Genomic DNA, 7,862 nt, shown 5'->3' on the forward strand with positions numbered 1-7,862 from the left:
GGCCCTCCAGTGCTCCAGATGTTGTCCATCGACAACTCCCAGAGCTCGGCACGGTCCCTCCGAGGGATGCTGGGAATCGTAGTGCGGCAGTCCGCGGAAGACCTCCAGCTTCGCTTCCCCATCTTTCTGGCAGAAGCGCAGCCATTTTACCCCGGGCGCCAGGCAAAGTAGCCACCGGGAAGGGTGACTGAACCGTCGCCAGAGCCGTTTCCGCGGCCGGGAGGACAACAGAGGCGCCGATGGTTCCAGGCAGGTGAACCAGGAAGGGAGGGCAAGGGGACGGGCAGCAGGGCGGCCAGCTTTGCAGAACAGACTGCTTCGCTTGTTTCTCGCGAAAATAAGGCAGGCGCTGACAGAGCTTCCGAGGTTCCCACGACGCGTCTTGACTCCGGCGTCAAACCGAGAGAAGCCACGCAGTGGGTTGCCTTACCCGCAGGGCTCCCTTGGCGGTTTCCTCAAAACTCAATTAGTCGTGCCAACCCCGCGGTGTGCTCTTTCAGCGGCCGGCCCGCTGGGCTCCACGGGGAAACGCCTCTCCCGCTCGCCTCTCCCGCTCGCCTCACCCGCTCGCCCTTCTTTCCCAGCGGTCGGGATCCGCGAGACCCTTTCGGAAGCGGTCGGTGGGGAAGCGGTTTGTTAGAACCCGCTTTCCTCCTCCTCCGGTCGTAAGGTTGGAGACGCTGCCAATCGGGGTGGGGGGTGGGGGATGGGATGCGTTAAGTCCAAAACCATAAAACGCGTAGCAGCAACTCTATTTTTTTTGGCATCGCAAATTGGGGTGGGGGTGGGGAGTGCTGTGGAATTTGAGTGTATCAATGTTTTAGTTGTCCTTTTTAATAGCAAGGAATCTGTAGGAAACTTAGCACCTTAGTTGTCCCAAATGTGCTTTTGATTTCGAGAGGTAACTGGACTTTCTGGTTTTTCTTTGAAGACGTTTCGCTTCTCATCCAAGAAGCTTCTTCAGCTCCTTAGCACCTAATTTCGTTCTCCAAACACTTTTACTATCGGAATCTCTCTGTGAATGCACTGAGACAGAAAAATAATAATCCTGATTCTGAGAACATTCGCCTGCATGGCTGTTGAAGTCTGGAGCTTTTATCCTTAACCCCTGAATTTTTGATTAAAATATTATTTCTTGTCGTCGCAATATTTACTTCTAATGCTTTGAAGGGTGTTTTTAATCCGCGCTTTTCCTCTCCCCCTCCCCCCTAGGAATGCGTGCGTGTTAGATTCTGCTGCTTCTGCTTGTTGTTTACCCGTAAATACAAATGTAAACGAAGAAATGGTCATTCAGCAGGTATCTTATCTTAAACTTTTCATTGATTCCTCAGGAGGCTGAGAAGCGTTTGTTGTTCGCCTTTCCTGCAGCTGCTAAAGAACTTCAGGTAACAAAGCCGATCCTGGAAAAGATGGAGGTGTTAACACCTGTCTTCTCGAGAGACCAATTCTTCCATTTTCGGCTGAAGTTCGGGATGTTTCACCTTGGATGGTTACATACGAAGAACAGAAATACAGTTGCTGGTTCAGGTGATACGTAGGTGCGTTCAAGGTCAACAAGGCCGATTTTACAGAACTATTTGCCGGCTAAGGCACCATACTAGAGAAGACAGAAGATCACGAGTTCAAGTCCTCTCTTAGTCACGGAAGTCACCTGGATGACTTTGAGCCAGTCCCTCTCTCTCAGCCCACCCAATTCACCGCCCGCACGGGATTCTTGTGGTGGGGAAAATAGGAGGAGGAAGGTGTGTTAGATGTGTATGTTGGATATGTCCCCTGCCTTGAATTATTCGTAAAAATAATAAAGACGGGGTACAATTAAATAAATAAAACAGAATGCCAAACATGATTATCATTATCACCTTATGCCTACCTTTGCAAAACGCCCCCTCCCCTCGCACCAAACCATGCAAATACATAAGCAAGGCTTTGTTTATCAGACTGTGCAAAACAGGTAATAGTTGCAATTAAAACATTCTCCTATGATTCCTTCCTCCATAGTCCTCCACCATGGATTGTGCTGGGCTTGTAGTACAATATCTGGAGGGCGACATATCCAGAAAGCTTAAGGTTAAGATCTTTATTGCATTAATCTCAGTTGTCAGACTGCAGTCACCTACATTCGTGATGGCATATAATCTGAATATCGTATCTCTATGTTTGTCAACATTTGTATGTGTATGTTGTACTGGAGTCTTGATAGCCGGGAAAATAAAGTGCGTGACACATACCGAATAACAAGCTTTCCAGTATACATATCTGGTATTGGATCATTTAATAACATAAAAGTACATAGAAAAGATCAGCAATTCAGTTTCTCTGCCTTCGTACTCTTTATGCATAAGTCACTGTACACACGAGTAGTTCCACAGCTGGAAATTACCACCAGGCGTCTTTTGAATCGGGCTGGAGACTCTCTGAAGTTTAATTGGACCGGTGCTGGTCGATCACTCTGATCAGCTAGCTGAACAGAGACGCCGGTTTTAAGGCCCGTGAGCCGTTCAGGAGAAGAAGAGGCGAGGCGAGGCGGTTTCTTTAGCAAGGACTCCATCTGCAGCGGTGCGCTCTCAGGCACCCGTACCCCTTGCGAGGAAACCTACATAGGGCTAGATTGCGCAAAAAGAGGATATTAAGCAACGCTTTCCAGAGGGGAAAAGCGATGTTAAACACGTTGGCGGTGTTAAATGGAGCCAGTTCACCGCCTCCCATCCCTTTTAGGCAGTGGGGCAATTCAAATGGGTTTTTTTTTACCACCGGTTCTGTGGGCGTGGCTTGGTGGGCGTGGCAGGGAAATGATACTGCAAAATCTCCATTCTACCCCACTCTGGGACCAGCCAGAGGTGGCATTTACTGGTTCTCCGAACTACTCAAAATTTCTGCTACCGGTTCTCCAGAATCTGCTGGATTTCACCTCTGCTTCTAGATCTTTTTCCTCCCCTTTATTCTAAAAATCATCCTCTTGGTGACAAGATGAAAGAGAAGAGGACCTTAGCTAATTCCCAAGGGTGCCAGAAGTTAGACAGCTAGCTGCCGTTCGAGGACCGTTCGAGACCCAGCCGGGAATACCGCGCAGCCCCGTTCGCCTGAAGCGATGACTGCAACCAGCAGATTCTCCTCTACACGGCGTGTCGTACTCTGTCCACTAGATTCCAACCCGAGGACTAGCCTCCCCAACCCCGCCCGCATCTGGCTGCACTGTACCCTTTCCTACAACGCCTTCCGACCCAGAGGTTTCTTGACGCGTTGGATTCCCGCATAGACGCTTCGGGAACCGATCAAGGGTCACGATAAACACACGTCTGGCCTTTTTTTCAGGAATTTGCAATTGTGCCTGTAGTTATGGGACCGATATGGCGCTCAGGAATATTGCAGGCCCTGGAGAAAATTTTGTAGATCTTATGAAGAAAACAACCCACGAAGCAAACGTGGCTCATTCGTGTAGCTTCGTGTTGTTTATTTGCCTGTTATTTTAACAGTCTCTATAAGCTATCCTCATTTTCTGACCTCCCCCCACCCATTTAATTTCATTAAAACGGGGCATGGATATTTCTATTAAACCTAAAATGAAATATGAAGCCATTTAGACTTCTCCTGCACTAATCATCTAGATTTATGACTTTTATTCATCACATCAAGAGCTGCAGGAGGGGGAGAAGCCCAGAGTTTTCTAGCCCAGGAAGGAAATAAAAAATAAAAAAACCCCTCAGCCCTGGTCATTTCCAGAAAGCTGTTAATTTGTCCGGGGTGGGTAATTAGTTTCACAATTAACTAAAATACAAATCAATTTGACAAATTGAGTTAGTTTGGATATTAATTAGCCGGCTTAAATGTATTCATTATGAAAAGACAATTTAAGAGGACGTTGGTGTCTTCTTTGTTGCAATAAATTAGGCGTAGGACGCGGGGCACTAAAATGCGGTAATGCAGCGCTACAGTGTTGAGAGGGCACGAAAGCTCAGGAAAGCGGACAGTGGGCGGAATCTACTGTTGTCTGTCAATTTCACTTTGCAATTCACAAATAAAGGCGCATTTCTCAGGAGATGGAGGGCGGGGGCGGGGAGAAGTGGAGCGGAGCCTGGGGAAATGTCCTGAACGCGGGCCTAGAAAAGGGTTCCTGTTTTCTACAAAACAGCGATTACTGCCTTTAAAAAAATAATTTCAAGATATTTAGCCTAAATACAAGACAAAAGATCTCAATGGGGGCAGAGCTCTCCCTGATCTAATTCAACGTCAATTAAACTTATCTTCTGCCTTTTAGCTTGTAATCTTAATAAATGTCCCTCGATTAAATTAAAAAAAAACACGATTCTCTGCTCGTTTAATTGTACTCTTCCGTTTTCTTATTTCCAATTATCCAATTCCTACCGGCGCTGCAATATTTTATACGTTTGCATTCTTAAAATACGTGTCACCACGTGGCTGGATCTTCGATAACAGCTACCTAAAGTGCGTCTGAAGAAGTTTCCCAGACTCGGTTGGAGGCATCGAAATATTGGGACGACGAGATCCTCTGTCTAACGCAGAGGCTTTTTTAAAAAAAGAGGAAATGCCCAATAACGAAACTTTTCGATGCACCAATTCGCGTAAGAAATAAATTGTCCTTCCATACGCTGCCTATCCTATAGAGTAAAACCAATATTGGAGTGCAGGAGAATTTCTACTTCACTGTACACATATGAAAAATGTTTTAAAACCAGGACAAAATCTGGACGTGCAAATTTAAACATTGACCATCACTGAAATGGCCCTGAAGGCAGGTGGGAACAATTTAGGGCCGACCTTGAATCAGTTAGCATAACTATAGTGTAATCTGCTTCTTAGGTGTTTAGCTGCGTTTCTCTCTTTCTCACATGTCAGTGAGAAAAGGGGGGGGTGGAACCTGGTGAAAACATCCTTGAAATATTCACCCTCCTTGTTCTGTGAGTTGGGTGGCTTGCAGGTCAAACTGGCAAGTGCTGGTTTTCAGAAGAGTGTAAGCCATTCTCTCCAGGTGCCCCTTCGATATTCATCATATGTAAGTATTGGCTGCAAACACGTGTGTTTCTGCAAAAGCACTTCAGCATCTTTTTAGTATCCACCTATGTGAGGCTCTGGTAAAGACTGGGAACCAGACAGGTGATTATTTATACACTGCCTGACTGCTGCACCTTCAGCTGTACAAATGCAGTGAGTGATTTTGGGCCAGTTTCTCTCTCCTTCTCTAGCCCCGTCCCCTCCCTCCCCCCCTCTCTTTGATCTCCTGGAAGTAGGACATCGCCAGGGTCAAAAGAACTTAAGATGTTGGTTGTGATGCTGTGATCAAAGCTTAATCTGTTATTGTTCCTGGTTTTGTCTTTTTTTTAAAAAAATGTGCATTGTGACACTCCATTGCACCCCCATCTTGACTTTTGTGATTGCATTTTCAGATATCGCTACCTGAAGAAAAAGGTTTAAAAACCATCTAAATTTAAGGAAGAAATATTTATTATTAAAGATAGCAATGCTCCACATTTTTTAAAAAAGGTGGCTCACAATCATTATCTTGAAAAGCTGAATCCAGAAGCCAAGAAAAATTAGGGGTGGGTGTGGGGAATAGAAAAAAAAACAGTTTTTGTTCCTAATTTGAGAACTGTGAAAAATGAAGGCAGAATTATCTGTGGGTGCTAAAGGATATGAAACGTATTTTGACTCTGATCTTGAGGAAAATACTCTCCTGAAAGCTAATGTATATGTGAGAATGCTTATCTTGCTTGACTAGAGCCAGCTAGCAGTGAAATTTGGTTGCAACACACACAGAGAAAGAGAGAGAGAGAGAGAAGAGGGAGGGAGGGCAGGGTAGGTGGAAGAGTGAACCCATCAACCCGCCAGTTTTTGTTATGTTTAGTAGTAAAAACAAAGTCATTCTTGATAAAGGGAAAAGGGTAAAAGATTATTTTTGACGTCAACCTTCTTACTGTTGTAATTTCCTTTTTTCCTTTTTTTTGTTTTCCTATTTTTCACTGTGTGCCTTAAGATCTAACTCAGTGTTTTTCAACCTTTTTTGTGCAAAGGCACACTTTTTTCATGAAAAAAATCACAAGGCACACCACCATTAGAAAATGTTAAAAAAAAATTAACTCTGTGCCTATATTGACTATATATAAAGTAATTTTCCCACGGCACACCTTACACTATGTCACGGCACACTAGTGTGCCGCGGCACAGTGGTTGAAAAACACTGATCTAACTAACCTTTGTTAGCGAATCCCTTGGAACAGAAAGAGCATTAGAACATTGCTGTTGCTCTGCTGGATGAGGCCAAAGGACCACAACCCATAGTCAGCCATTCAGAGGGGTTCAAAACCTGGAAAAGGATGTTATTTAAATGTTGCTGCCTATGATCAAGAATGAGATAAGCAGTGATCCAGGCTAACAGCTCTTGACCACCTGCCATATATTTGTCTTTAAAAAAAAAAGCAATGTAAAAACCCACCACTGAATAAATATTCCACGATTTGACAAAGTGCCTTTTGGAACACAGCAAAATCCAGTTAAATTGGAAGACGAGCAAGATTAAAAACAAATTTAAAAGGCACTGAGTGTCAAGATAATTTTGTTTTTGATAAATTTAACACTGAATAAGAATGCCTGTCACAACTGACTGAGGTGTCCAAAAAGTGAGGTCTTTTAAGATTAGAAAAAATTAGTATATCATATTTTATCCTATTAAGGTGGTGAGAAGGGGATTGTAATTCTTAGTACATTTGTGATTTTATAGGTTGCCTCCTATCTGGGAAGATTTAGAATATTACAGAATCTGATGCAACTATACATAGGATTTAATTCACATGTAATTTCAATTAGAATAGAGTATATTATTAAATAAATTTTATTATACATTAAAATAAAAGTATTGCATAGATATACTGTCAACACTCCTTCATTGGATAATCAGGAAAGAAAACCACAAGACTCCATTGATAGAAATCAAGTGTACTTTTACTAATTGTAAATGAATAGAAGTGTAGCAAAGCGAAGACTGATTATTTAGGTGCGAAAGCAAATGATATATAGAATAACCCATTCCCCACCCCTTGGCATCCCAGTCACAATCCAATCATAATTCTCCCAAGTGTCAGGCGCGAGATAACTTCGAAAGGCATCACCAAGATGGAATGTCGGTGCTGTTGGCCTTGGCGGGAAACCTCCTCCGCATGCGCAGTAAGACAGGCAGCAGAAACTCCAGAATCTTCCTCCAGCACAATTAGTAATCCCCTCCCAAATACCATGCCCCCCTCCCCATTTCAATGGCAGCCGAAGCAGCAGCAAAGCAGAGGCTGACATCCGGCCCTCCTCTGGAAAAAGGCGGTCAGATCTGGAAAACGACAAAACACAAACAAACAGATGAACAACAAAAAACAGAAAAAGAAAAATAGGGGTGGGGGAGAGAAAAAGTCAGGAAGGAGAGACAACTAGGGCTTGTCAGGAAAAGCAGAATAGAACTGGCGGAGCAGTTGGGGGCCCTGGAGATGGGACTTGTCCACCCACTCGGCATGAGACTAGGAAAAATGCTTCCAAGCCACCAGGTACTGAATCCGATTCCGTCGTTTTCGAGAGTCCAAAATTTCTCGAACTTCAAAATGCTGTTCACCATCAATCAATAGGGGGGCAGGTGAGATTAACGTGGAAAACAGGATACACACGGTTGAGGTGCTTGGGCAGCTTCAAGCGAATCGAAACAGGATTGATGACTTTGATGATGGGAAACGGGCCTACATACTTAGGGCCCAACTTCTTTGATTTCTGTGTAGTTTGAAGGAACTTTGTGGATAGATAAACCTGATCACCCACCTTATACTGATAAGGTTGAGCACGTTTCTTATCAGCCTGTTTCTTATGCGCACGAT

The sequence above is a fragment of the Thamnophis sirtalis genome, unplaced genomic scaffold (genome assembly GCF_051295495.1).
Source record: "Thamnophis sirtalis isolate CommonGarterSnake01/CBP01778 unplaced genomic scaffold, rThaSir2_p1.2 scaffold_4, whole genome shotgun sequence".
Classification (NCBI taxonomy): Eukaryota; Metazoa; Chordata; class Lepidosauria; order Squamata; family Natricidae; genus Thamnophis; species Thamnophis sirtalis.